The following is a 14,992-nucleotide window of genomic DNA, read 5'->3' as shown; positions in this document are numbered from 1 at the left end:
CTGCTACTGAGGTCAGGCTGACAGGACTGTTTATAGTCATGCATTGCAGCACTCCAGTTGTGTGTCTTTCCACCCTATTTCCATGACAGCAACTATCCCACAGATTTTCCTGCTGCTTAATGGCTTCCTGCCCCTCCTGTTTGTTACCCATGCTACATGCATTGGTGTAGATGCACTTCATTTGGGCTATTGATCCTGCCACTTTTTTTGGGGTAGGAACCCTAAGACCTGCATGACCATTTTCACGTGCTTCTGTGATTTCTAACACACAGTAACCCCTAAATCTTTGCTGCTGGATGGATCTCCATCCATCTCCATCCCCCTGCCACTGAGGCAGCAGACTGAAGGAACTTGCTAGCATATCATCCATCAAACATTGATTTACTACCTCCAGGTTTATCTCTAATTATTAATAATGGTTTTATCCCTTTCCCCCTTCAAATCTAGTTTAAGGCTCTTCCAATGAGCCCTTCTAACTCCTGTGCAGAGATCCTTTCCCCCTTTGAGACAGATGTACCCCATCTGTCACCAACAGGCCTGATGTCGTCTAGATTGACCTATCATCAAAAAACCTAGATTCTGCTGTTTTACACAAGACTGGTTCTGTATCTCAGGTTTCACAGCACCACTTTATTAGCATAGTATTTTTCATTTATTTATTTACACCACAGTTTAATGTGCAAGAGCATATACTGCTTACTGCCTGGTACTCAATTTTTGCACAAGGTGAGTGCAACTCATTTGATAAACTGTCAGTGTCTGCAGGGGAGATGTAGACAACAGAGATGGTATAAGATTGCAAGAGTGGCCATACTGTGTAAGATGAAGGGTTCATCTAACTGAAGATCCAACAGAGGCAGTAGGCATGGGCTTACGAAGAGTAAGGAAATGAGGGGCAGTTGGATAAATCCCCAAAGATTCTTTCTCAGCTCCTAAATCTTTTCAGCTCAGTATGATGAGGTTTACCTTTTTAGTAACTCCTAATTGATCTATGATTCAAGTACTTTAATGCCTTTCCTTGAAGTGAATTGTGCTTTTACCATATTTTTTGCTGATGTTAAACCAGCTAGGCACCCTGTGTGGTCACAGCAGGGAAACAACTACTCTGAGGTAGCAATTCATATGAAAGGTGCCTAAAATACATCAAGAAATCTTTCCTAAGAAATGGTCATTTCTCTGCAGTCATTGGAAAGGAGCCTACAGTGACTAATTCAAATGCAGAAATCTGCTCTGTAGATTTCTGAAGGTAGATAGAGCAAATCTCCCTTGAAGTCTCTGCTCATCAAATCACCCTTGACTAAATAAAGACCCTGGGTTTCTCAGCAGCCTACCTCCTCAGCACATCCCCAGCCAGCCTGGCGTCTACCCAATGGCACTGTCGGCATCTGCTGTGGCTTTCCCTCAGCAGCATGCCCCGGCTGGCCAAGTGGCTGCAGCAGTGCTGGAAAACCCATGAACGCTCTTCGGTTCCAAATCTCTCTGAGGTCTTTGCTTTGGAGCACTCGGGAGACACTTGGAGTGACCTCTTGCCACATAGCAAAAGACTAAAAGCAGGAATGAGTTGTGTGCATATAATCAGCTGGAGAGGGATAATGTACCAAGCCTGGGAGTGGAGGAAGTGAGCAGAGCAAGAGATAGGAGAAGTCATATGCTAATTTAGTCATTTAGACTCCTCTGCAGTCAAGAAAGGAAAAGAAGCCCTCTGTAAACATGTCTAAGTGTGGATTTATTCCATCTGGGAAAGCATACATGAAGTAGAACAAGTAGTACTCTGTAGATGCCCAGCCTCCCTCCTTCCTTCTCTCTCCCAGTTCATAATAGATGGAAATGAGACAACTTGCTGAGAAAATAAAGGGTTGTATTTGAAAGTAAAGGGAAATTCTTCTACTAAAAACTTTGGAAGTCTTAAATCTTTCACTTGCAAAAAGTATGTGCTTCCCTATCACATATCAGGATCTTTTTAAACAGATAAGATACAGAAGCTATGTACACATGGATTTGGATTTTACAACAAACTATTTCAAAATGCATCATTCTTCAGTCATTAATGAAGGACAATATGTTTTACCAAACAAACTTTAAAAAAACTGAAACTCTCTTTTTATCCAGATTTTACTCTCTCTAATAGTGATGTTAATCTGAAGTAAATCCGCTGATATCTGCATTGCCAAAGTATTTACAAGGGATTTACACTAAAGATTAAAGGTCAGAATATTGTTCTAGAGCACTTTGGGGGGCTGATCTGAGTAAGTACTGAGGCCTACATTGCAGCATGATTGTATTAACTGGACTGTTCAGACCATGAGGGACATCGAGGGACCCAAGCTCTGGAGGGCATTGAGGACAAATCTGATTGACAGCTAGAGATGAGTCAGGCTGTGTTCATTGACACAAGGCTCCTTTACAAATACTGAATAAAATTCAGAAGAGGACATGTGGGCATGAAGACAAGGCAGATGTTGCTATAGTTTAACTGTAAAAACAAGCAGAAATGTCAACACAGTGTGAAAAGGTTCAGATGGAGTCTAATGAAATCTTAAATGGAACTCATTGGTTTTGCTGAATACAGATCTTAAGATTGGGTTAATGTAAAGGCTATGTCCACCAGACTGCTACTGACACACAGGTGCTGAACGAGCTTCAGGTAAAAATTAAAACTGGCAGGCAAGAAAGCTCCTTTCCACAAAACCAGGCAGAAATCAGCAAAGCCTGTGGTTTGCCTACGGAAAGATGAGAGAAAATGCTTCTAAAGCTGTAGATCATAGAAATGACAAGATTCTCTACAAATGCTGTTGCCCAAAACCACTTTAACCCTGTTAGCTGATCAATGGAAAATTGCAGATGCCTTGCTCAAATACCTCAGCAATTTCTTAAACCTTGCATTCTTCAGCTCTGCTAGAGTTAAAACCACTTCTCAGCTCCCCATTCAAAAGCAGGGAGTAGAGATTCCTTCAGCCACTGAGCAGTTGCCACAGAGAAAGGCAAAGTCCCTGCTCACACCCTACCACTGCACATAATTACAGTGTCATCAACTAGTTAGAAAACTGGAGTTCACCACTATCACCTAATAAAGAGATGGTATCTCAAGGTGTTCAAGAAGACAGATGCATAGTGCCTTTTACAATGAAAAAGGTAAAAACACTCCTGCAGGGACGCCAAGGCATACTGACTTCTTAACTGCTGAGAAAAATACGTGTCACAATGACATTAGTGGATTTGTGGGTGAGGGTGTTGAAAAGGCTTTTGCAGAAACGCTCTGGCTTACAGCCCTGTCCTGCTTCAAAACAAGCCAAAGTCTCTACTGGGTCTTTGCAGAGCTATCTGAAGACTACAGAACTGCCAGCCATGAACAGCCCAGAGGTATCTGCATAAATTTGAGTATGTAAATAAGTTTTTGAACATATTTTGGTTCTTTCATGATGGTATGAGGTAACGAAGAGGTTCTCAGTGATGACAAGATGTCAGAACATGTCGCTGTCAAAAACAGCCCCAAGCAAGGCTATGTCCTAGACCAGCTCTTGTTTACTGCCTTTATGCAGCAGTCTTTCTTGCTGCATCTGGAAACAGCAGCAAAAAAAAAGCTGCTTTAATTATTTTATGGGTGGCAGAAATGCTAAACTGGAGAAATGCCAGCCTAAATTGAAAGTCACAGAGGTCCTCCCAGGCGATCTGCCCTTTGCTGCTGATAGTGTGCTGGGTGTGCAGGATATTACTGGTGGTTTTGATTGCAGTGCCATGGCTCAGACCTGTCGCAAGCATAAAGCAAATAATGCTGTCTTTTTCCAGGCAGAAGCATGCTGAGCCAGTAGTGTACCTTGGCAATACAATGCTTAAGTCTTGTGGTGAATTCTGCTATCTTGGCAGCAAGCTCCTCAAACACTGTGACTTGATAATAGTTGTTCAACTAAGGGAGAGGGCCATGTGGCTTTTGAAAGATTTAAGCTGTATATGAAAGGAAGGAGGTTCCTGACTTCAAACACAAGTAAAGGAGAGCATGTTCCTGTCATCATCACTGCTGTGTGAGAGCAGGACTCTCAGGCGATACATAGCAATTGCTCCGACTCTCAGCCCAGTCTGTGTGCACTACTTTAATGCCCTTGTAAATAAATAAATAAATAAAAAGTCAATGTCCTGAACACTATCAAATATTAGCCACTGCCAAAGACTCTTGCAGTTTAAGCTACACCAGTGTGAGCATTGGTGCATGTATCACATATGTGTGTTGCACATAGTTGTGTTCTGGGGTGGAAGGTGAAGTACAGGCCAATAAAACCTTACCAGCAGGCATCCAGCACTGATTTTTAGTTGTGGCATCTGTTTCATGACACAAGAGACTTAGGGCTGGCTGATGTAGTAAAGATGATACACTGATGCTACCACAGACTCTCACCTAAATGTAACAACCCAGTGACACAGAAGAGGACTAAGAGGGAAATGCCCAATTAAGCATTACCCAGTGATATCCCTGTTTATGCATTGCAAATATCAGTGAAATTTCTTAGAGGGGAAAGGAAAAGCCCAACAAAACAACAAAAGCTGAATTTTCAGGATAAAATATCTAAATAAAAAGATGCAAAGTGAGATCTAGAAATTCAGCAGCTTTCAAAATGTTTCAACACAAAAGGAAGAAATAACCTTGACTTATAAATATAGTAACAAACAAGAAACACTCTTCTACACACTACGTTGTGATGTTTTGTGCTACAGCAAACTGCAGGCATGATAAACGGTTTTAGTACATAAAGGTTTTTATAAAATTGGGGCTGCTTAAACTGTATTGGCACTATGAAGCATAAAGAAAAGAGGAAATTGAAGTATAGAATGAACACCAGACTGCACATTTCTTCAGAGTTCATGAACTATGTTTCCTACACCCCAACCTACTTGAAGATTTACATCAGGGTAAATCCAATATAACACCATCAAGAATAAGTTACGCTTATCTCACAGTTCCAAGTCCTAGTACTGGTATTACCGGCGCTGCTTCAAATACATGAACACAGATGTTGTCTGTGGTGGTTATTACATGACACAAAGGTAAGGAGACCTTCAAATTAGACTAGTGGAGTTCTAGTGGAGTAGTCATCCATTCTAATGCTGTGAAATGCACTTCATACTTCTTCATTGAAGGGGTGTTTTGGACAACTAGGAGCGGCAGAAACCCAAGTTAACATCCTTATCTCGAGATGGCATCGGGGTTAGGTAGTTCGGTTGACCTGATCCCGCTGTGTTCACACTCTTATCATGTAGTTTCATGTTCAACTGTTGTCATGAAGGAAGAAGCAAGGGGTATTGTAAGAGGGCTCAGGGAGGTTGAACTGACGTCTGTCCTTTACCAGCAAGGGAATCACAAATGCAGAGAGAAGCCAGAGTTGCTGTGGTAGGGAGGTCATATATACGGATAAAACCACACACACATTCACCCATTGTTTAGTGTATTGACAGTATACAAAGCAAAGTGCTCACAAACCTGAGAGCAGCCTTGCAAGTAGCAGCCATTGCCTTTAGCACAGAAAGCATCCCTAGCAGGAGAAGTAGTTTGGAGGCCAAGACAGCAAGACAGAAGAGTCAGGGCATGAGAAGTAACAGAATCAACTTTGCTTACATATTTTGGCAGCTTTGAGTAATTGCAGTCTTAAAAGACATCTGGCAGTTAGACTGGCTTGTTGCGAACCCAGTCTATGAGCCTGCCTAAGCACAAGCAAGATGAATGACTTATCCTCATCATCACTTTCAGCGGGAAGAACTTTACACAGGTATTTAATTGTTTTTGTATGTGTCTGGATTTGTTTTCTGAATTTTCAAACCCTTCTCGAAAAACTGATATGAAAACTAAATATGCTCTCATAAAGCTACAACTAATAGAAAAATACTTTTATCTAATCTTTTAGATAAACAGGGTGGGAGAGGCCACTAAATAATATAGAATGTGCACCTAAGGTCAGATTCCTACACAGAGTATGATTACCCATCTTCCACTGGAATTAAGATAAAGTATGAAATCTTTCAGCTAAGATTGACTTAAGCTATAAGTGCAAATGGAAAGCAATAATATCCCTCACATTAAGTCTGAAAAAGCCAAGAAATTCCTGAAGGTATACAGATAAATAAGATATTTTAACAATTTGCACTTGTATTCTTAATATTTATCTTCAAAAATACTTGCATTTAGGTATAACAGCATGTGAATATATATGTATGTACACTGTTATAGCAGCAAATAACCATCTAAAGGTATAATTCATATGGATTCATAGGCTATTTTACTTTTCTTTTAAGCATAAACTAGGAACAGATAATGTGAAAAAGACTGTAGAACCTAGTCCAACACATACAACCATAGCCTCTCCTCTTCAAACATGTGCCAAAGAGCAAAGAGTGTTAGAGCCAAAGCCTTTGCAGCATCCAAAAACATTACCGCCACCCCCATCCTTTGCACTCTGCTTTTGTGGAGGAGGTGGCACGTGAGTGGCAGATAGAGAAGGCACCCATGGTGCTATAGAGCCCTGTCAGGTGTAGATATTCATCTCACTCTCAACCTAATTCAGCTCAAGAGCAGGGTGTACATGAATCCCATCAGGCTCTGATGTACCTTCTAGAAAAAAAGCTAGGCTTTGTCTTTTCTGCCTAATATCATCACAAGGAAAACAAAGAGGAGCTAGAGGCGTATTCAGCATGGCATGTTGTACACTTGACACCCAGAAACACTATATTTATCCTCAGCTTCTTGGAGTACTCTGAGTGACTTGTCCCAGCAGCCCTCCAACAGGTAGACAGCTTGAGCTATGTGGCATCAAAAGTATTAGAATTTGGCTGCCAACAGTTTTTTAGGAGACACTGCATACATTTTTTCTATGGTTCACCTTTTGTTCTAACATGAGCATAAGTTTGAAGTCTAGAAGCAAAAGACTGATTTCTATTTTATAGTAAGAAAGCAGCAAGGATTATATTTTAAACCTTTGATTAGCATCTTCGAGGGAACTTAACATTTCTGATCACAGTATGGAGGTTAATGTAGAATATGTTGTGTTCCAAACATTGACCACATTAATTTGACTTATAAATACCAGCACAATGAACAAGAAATAAGGCCAGGTACCTTCATCCTTCAGCGAACTCACATATAACGATCACAAGGCCGTAGAGCACTCCAGTGTCACCTGTTAAAATGTTCTTGTGATCTATTACTAAGGTCTCATCCCAATATGTACATTCTGATTTTTTAAACTCTGCTATTCATAGAAGTGGATTTTGTGGTTGGGTTTGACTTTTTTTCATATTAGTAGCTTCAAAACTTGTTGAATTCATGTTTTCTCATAACCTAGTGGCACAATTTTGCAATTCAGTAAAATTGCACATGGTTGAAAATTTCAGAATTCTTCTTTTAAAACCTAGGTGGGGCTTCAAGAATTGTGTAAAGTCTCTTCCCTGACAGAACTAAGTGCTTTGCAAAGCTCAAAAGAAAATATGGATAGATGAGTCTGCTGGCATCGGGCTGGCCTAGGGGCTTCTTTACACAGTAAGTCAGATGCAACCATGGGCACTTAGTTGTTCCCAGTCAGAGCACAGAAAAGGAGACCTATCATCCTCATCTGGAGACTCATACGGCTGGCTTTTGTTTGCATTTTCCTTGAAGTTTTGTGCCAGGAGTCTAGTTTTGCTCTGAGTCCTAAAACCCCTTAAAGTCTCTTGTGTTTTATAGTTCAGGGATTTGTCTGAGGAAGAGCAGACTCCATTCCTAATGATGTCCTTCCCCTAGAAGTACACTTTTAGGTGTGGATGCCACTAGACTTGCAACACAGCGCTGTTATGTCTCCCTAGGTGTTGATCATGTGTAGGCTTTGAGTGCCTGGAGGGAATGGTTTGGGGAGAGGCTTCACTGCTATGAGCCACAAGGCTCCTTCCACCCCTCACCTGCCCCAGGGATCACGTGTACTCAGTATCATAGGCATCAATGGCCAAACTGGGGCAAAGCCAAGTATCTGGGGCCCTCCATCCTGATTTAACTTCTGCTCTTTGAACCACCCCGCTTTGGATATCAAACAGCCCTCATAGAATTGCACATTATCAGAGGAATCTTCCTCAAAGTATTTTCTCTGAGATTCATTAGATTGCAAGCACTTTGGATATTTACTCTCACTTTTTTCAGTACCAACTTTGTCAGAGTTTTTAACACGTGAACAATGCATATCACTTGCAAGAAAATAAAGAAAGTGCATATAACTTGTAAGAAAACTTTTAAGTTTGGGGAAATTTGTCTTTTAGTGGGTTATTTTAAATAAGACCAAGAATGAAAATCCTTAGAAGGAAAAGTAGGATTTTTTCTAAAGGGAATTCTCTGGCTTGTTCTGCAGACCTCTCCTCCAGGAATCAGGCATATCTGTATGGTGACCAGATCTTTCAGTGCATTTTCCGTTGACTCAAAGGTGAACAGTTAGATGGATTAAGAAAAAAACCCCCATAGTTTGCTGAAAAGCCCAACAGATTTTATATCACAAGTTTGATTTCAGTGTTGAGTAAGTAAAAACTTTAATTAATAAAAGAAAAGTATCAATTTTCTATTTCTGCACAGTATTTGAAAGCAGTTTCTAGTGTCAACATGGCACATACCTTATTTACTAATTAATTTTTATTTCTGCATATTTTTATTAAATGTGTTCTAAAAATCAACTCACTAAACTAAATACTAATTAAATTACTGCCTTTGACAAACATCTATAATTTATTTTTAAAAGTACCCTCCTGTAGAGGGTATGTTTGTCTTACTTTATAGCCAGAGTTACAACCCAAATTATGTTTGGTTTACTTTACACCTAATGTTTCCTAAGTATGTCTGATCTGTTCTTGATTTTCATCTTCAGACAAATGAAATTGCACCCTACAAGTGTTTCCACAGATTCTTCCAGGAGACAATGATCTGACAAACTCAAGAGTCAGATGTTTATGCTGTAGTGATTGATGTTTGGGTAAAGGAGGAAAAATATTTTCTTGTTTGAGCTGAGCATTGCCATGCTGTAAGAGTCGCATAATCTTACAAAAGATCTCACTCTGGATTGTGTCTGTCTTTGCATAGTTTTTTTATGCTTCTCTGTGCCTACCAAGGAAACAAAAGCCTTGTCTCGAGAAAGGTGATGGCAAAAGTGAGTAACTAGATCTCATCCGTCTACTTAATATTGCTTCAGAAATGTTCTCGTGTCTCTCCCCATGCAAAAATCTTCCACCAGACTCAGAAAGAGAGGATAAGCAGTGTGCAGGCTCTTTAGCCTGTTCTTCTCTTGGAGAAGTTATATACTTCAAGCAGGAATTAAAACACCATTCTAAGTTACCATTTCTCAGAAGGTAGTATGTGATGGACAAGATTTGTACTGCAACAGAGTTATAAGTAGGTTGATTTTTTTAAAGGTTTGGTTATAAAGGATCTTCTTGAAATATTAAGAATTTTTTCCAAGTGCTTTTCAGTTTTAGATGCAATTCACCAGATCTTTGACACACTTATATTGATACTAAAAGGCATCAGACTCCCAGGGCTTTTGATACTTCAGGACTCCTTCTTATATTAGATTCTGGGTGTTGACAATAAAGAAAGCCCATAGTGTGCAGCATTGCATTTTCCTGTTTCTTACATAATGATTTGAAAGGAAGACCCCAAGTCGTGATCTTTATTTTAAACTCAGGTAGAACTCTTGATGACTTAATTGAGAATATGGTTGGAAAAGGACAGACTATAAAAAGAATAAAAAAGGAGTTAAATGAGGACTTGGCCCAGAGAATAAAGGAGAAAAAAAAATAAAACAAAGCAAAAATAAAGCTTCCATCCAATCCCTAGGCAAAGCTACTGAGAAAGTTGTGATTGGTCACTATGGCAACAGATTTTTAAATGGAAATTAAATGCTTTTCATACTGCAGGCACGTTTTTCTATACAGATCTAGTAAATTAACTCAGACCTCATTAAAGTGAATATAACTTTAGAGTAGGTATTCTATATAATGTTGGAAACAGCAATACACAGAAAATCAAAATATAAATAGCTATAAGATGTTGATGTTTTTACCACATTACTGGTTCAGTTATTCAGAGGCTCAGGAGGTAAATGGTAGCAGTAGTTATTTTCTTTCCTCAGGGAATATTTTAATAACTGGTGTAAATCAAGGCCACTGTAAGCTTAAATGAGAAATATTTGTTTTTGTTTTCTTGGCTTTTATACTAAGGGACTCAAGATGGTGAATAAACATATTAAGCTCCATTCCATGATGCAAGAATCCCTCACAACATTGTCAAGGCTAAGCCAGCCTTGCATCTTTCATGCATATTTTGGATGTCTGTCAATAAGAGCTGGAATTCCTGCAGTTGAAGCAAGATTGAACCAGTCCAGTACCAATAAAATCAGCATTTAATATAATGTGCACATACCCATTTAGACTAACATAGCTATATTGTCACTTCTGCACCTATGAATTGGATGACGTCCAGGAAAGGTAGATGGCAATACTCGGAAGGAGCAAGCTTAACAGGTTGTGTTGATTAGAAATGTAGCAAGCAACCACTGTGTATCAGTGATTGATTGGTCAGGAAAGAATGGGAAACAAAGATAGAAAACATTCATCAGAACCGTTGGCACGACCCCATGGGCACAGAACCATTACGAAGCTACCTCAGACCTGCACTGTCCCTGCCTCTCTGCTGCCTCCAGCTGTGTTTGTGATGCACTGCTTAATTTGTGATATCTCCTCTTCCCTCTCCACTCGTTCCACCCTTTTAGCAGATTCTTCCATACGCTTTACTTTGGCATTGCTTCAAATTCAGTCCTTCAGAGCAGGAATAGTTCAATTCCCAGTCCAGTAAACAGCTGGCTGCTTGGTGGCTGTTCAAAGAATACCAGTACAGCTTCTGCTGAAAGTGTTTATATTCCTTCATATATCAGTATTTTGACCAAAAAAGACTGACATTTTAGAGCATTTTCAAAACTGGAGATCCTTTCACACTTTGGCTGCTTGCCTGTGCTAAAACTCCTGTCACTTTTTTCAATACATATTTAATATCAAGCAAACGATTTAATATATAGGAACCATCTCCTAGACACCGTCTCAGCTCTGCACAAATCTCACTTTGGAAGGCAAGGCAAAAGTTTCTGGGAAGAGCCTGATGAGAATATCTTATCTTCAGTCAACTGCTGCCAGGGTTCAGCCCCAGCCAGGGAACATGGCCAAGTAGCAGCAGCCGGGCATCAGAGTGGGTAGGGGAGATGCAGCTGCCTGCAAGGCGCTTTCTGTGGGTAACGAATTATTTTTGCTGTGAAGGGACACTTGTCTTTAAAGAACTGTTTCCCACAGGCTTCATTGAAACCCATAGTCCATGCCTCACTTCATCAGGAGGAAAGAAGTGGTAGAGATTCACATTCACATTTAAGTTTGATTTCAAACCCCTACTGTTTAAAATACTGTCAGATACTCAGACATCAAGCTGCAAAAAATATGAGAAGAATTTTCCACTAAGCATAGATAGGCAAGATTTGTCTTCACCATGCCTTGAAAATACTGTCCACCTGATTTTAAATTCTGTCTGTGTACATGCATCCTGTTTACAACACTCATGCCCTTTGATTCAAAAATAACCTTCAAGCGTTTCTCTTGGTAACTATGGTGTTTGTTTTAACTGTTTCGTAGAGCAAGTGCATTTTGTGCATACTTTTTGTAGGACAAAAAACTAGTAATTATCTTACTAGTAATTTTTGAGAGATTATTCCTCATTTTAAAACATCCTAAATTCAACAGCTAACACTCTAACATCAATAGCTAATCCAACCCTGAGCTTATAGACATGATAATAAGTAGACTGATAGCAGGAATTGGAATAATGTGCAGGAATAAAGAAAACAGACCCTTGAACCTGAAGTTGCAAATAGTAGGCACAAAAGCCAAATCAAAACTTGTGGAAGGAAAGGCAAAGCTTTTGACATGAAATATTCAGACATGAAGCTCCATGAGAACTAAATTCTGAATTGTTGACATCCACTTTTGATTTTGGAACATGCATGTACCTTAAGGCTTAAGTATCTTACTTGCTCCATATTTCTAAATGATACTTGCTTGACTGAAAGCAAAACCTCAAGGCCCCAACTCTCCTAGACACACAGATTCCCAGCTCCTAGGAATTTGACTTCCAGTGACTTGGGGAGTTTACGTCTAAATGCCTTTGAAGGTCTGAGACTATTTCCATCCCTAGCAAATGAGAGCAAAAGTGAAATAATACAACAAAGAACAAGAGGAGGATTCCAAACTAATGATACTAAGAAGGTTTCAGGTTAACCTGATACAGGGATGAATTTACAGAGAGGATTTTTCTCAAAAGATGATTTACGGCTGAGCACCTGGAGAAGATAGTTTGCACCTGGCACAGCTGAAGAGCTTTATTCCTAATAAGAAATAAAGCAAGAAGCATGGAGAAGATTTATGTAATATTCACACTCAGAGTCAGCACTCTGGAAAAGGGAAATCAGATAAAATATAATGATGGGTAAAGCAGGCGGAAGTGAAAAAGAAAAAATCAATGTTAATATTAGCAAAAAAATGTGTGAAATTAGTTAATAAGAGGGCTGTGCTTAATCCATCTTGGGAACTGAGAGCTGTCAAGAAGAAAGAAGGTATATACTTGGCAACACAAGGGATATAAAAGGCAACGTTGCCCACGGAGTGGGCAGCAGCGTGGCAGACTTGGTCTGATGCTGCAGATGCTGTAAGGGCAGAACGAGGGGGTTGTGATCACTACTGCAACAGTATTTCTACAAGCATGCACTGTTCAGAAGAGATCAAAGTGTGGGATTAACTCAAGGATCTGATTTTTGCTTCAGGCCCACAGATCTGACTTTCAGTACACTTCCCTCCTTAAGATGTAAGGCCTCAGAGCAGAACAGGCAGCTTCACATGGAGGCTGTGTTACTGCCACTGAAGCGACATCCTTCAACCAGCCACCCACGGAGGGAGGGAATGGCAGAGCTGAAACCTCACTAGCCAGGTGTGTTAAGACACTGCTGCAAGGCAGGCCCACTCTGTAACTGAGGAGAGAACGTTTGTGATGACACGTACATAGGTGACTCTGCATCTCTTGCTGACCTCTGCACCCCCCGGCACTGCCACTGGGACAGGGTTGCTGCAGAACGGGCTGTCTGGTCAGGGACTGCTGGGGGGCTGCCAGGATGTTCAGTATCACAGCTAGGAACAGCTCCATGGCTCTGCTTGCACCACCACTATTCTTTGGAGGGCATTTCTCCTTTTGCTGACTTCCTGCCCGCCCTAGTGTACAGTTCAGGATGCTAGTTTTCACCTCCAAAACTCTGTTGGAGCTGGTCCCAGCACTACAGTGAGTTATGTGGCTGCCAATAGGATATTGCTCTACAACAGCAAGTGCCAATGGAGGGGCCCTGGTTCCTCAGGAATCATGCTCTGCACAGCCTGCCAGCACATCGCTTCTTATTTTCTGCTTAAACTTGTCCTCTTGTAAGCAGTCCCAACTCTGATTTTCATGCATACTCCTATGCCACCAATCATCCTTCTCATAATACCACCCCAGTGGTGCTCATGCACTCACCTCCATTCTCCTGCTCAGCTCTGCTGCTTGGTGCCCAACCTAGTAAAGGACATGGCTGACTGAAATCTGTGGAAATACTTCCCTTACCTTCATTGGGCTTTAGAATCAGCCTGTCATAATGCTAAAGAGGGTCACCAGCAGCCCATTTGAAGCCAGGAAAAATGGTTCCATTGCCTGAAGTGGGAAGCAGAGTGCACTTCAATAGGCTGTCTGATCTTCCCTTGTTTACTGTGTGAACCTTCACGCCTTATTCTTCTGCCCTGCTGTAACCACTTTTGAGGGGCAGATCCAGCCTGTCCTCCTGAGGTGCAGGTGTTTGTGTGATTGTGGTTTGTCCTGAGGTGCAGGTGTTTGTGTGGCACTGAGTGGAGCAGAAGGAGAGCTTGGGGGCTGGAGTTGTTTCTCTGGCAAAAACATGCCTTGCATGAGCTCTGTAGTTTAGACAATTGATCCTAAATGTGGAAACCATGTTCTTTTAGTAGATACAGTGTGTGAACACACAGTGCCCATAACAGTGGCTTCAAGTCTAACCTATAAATATCGTTACTACAACTGTAATTTATATTAACCAAGGGATGAGCTATTGTTTCACAGGAAAACGTGTCAGAATATTTGGCAGATGTAGGGCTTGGATGACATCAGTGCTGACTCTCAAAATCAAACTGCCACCTTGTGGTATGGTGAGGGAGAATTCTGCAGGAAATCACAAAGACAAAAATACAGATGCACAGTAAAAACTGATCCCTTTGCTCCCCCCTACGATTTAGTGTTTATGTATTCTTGCAAATGTTTTGATTATACTTCAGACAATCTGTTTCTGATTGTTTATCAATTTAAAACATAAAACCATTTCCTCATTCTTATGTATAATAGTACTGAAACAACCAGAGCACTCATGAGTATTTTCTGCAAGATTAGACCCAAATGCTGCTTCCAGAAAAACACTAAGGGCTAAACATATCTATAATTGTTTCCTTTCTCTCTTTTGAACTTAATAATATCAAGAAAAATTCTTGTGAGAGTCAGAGCAGGGCCACACAAATTGCTGAAGGTGAGAAAGCTGAGGTGCTGTTCTTTCCTGTGAGTGCTCTTGGACTATGATGGATGTAAGGTAATTTTAATCAGCTTTCTCTTTCACTGTGGGCAAAGCCATCAGAAATTACTTCACCTTCCTTGTCAGCCAAGAGCAAGCACAATGGATCAGCAGATGTGCAGTAATATGTTACAGCAACATGCTTGTGCATCTCAACCTTCAAGCAGCAAACAAGCATGTGAGGTACCAGCATGATCCTTTCAGCTAGATATTCTGTCACACAGTACTATTCACGGAAGACGATAGATAAAAAGCTAGTCCTTTTCAAATTGAAAGTGTAGCTGAGGTGAACAATTGATTACAGCCATGTACCA

Source organism: Chiroxiphia lanceolata, chromosome 1, assembly GCF_009829145.1.
Source record: "Chiroxiphia lanceolata isolate bChiLan1 chromosome 1, bChiLan1.pri, whole genome shotgun sequence".
In the NCBI taxonomy this organism is placed as follows: domain Eukaryota; kingdom Metazoa; phylum Chordata; class Aves; order Passeriformes; family Pipridae; genus Chiroxiphia; species Chiroxiphia lanceolata.
This window is presented reverse-complemented; position numbering follows the sequence as displayed.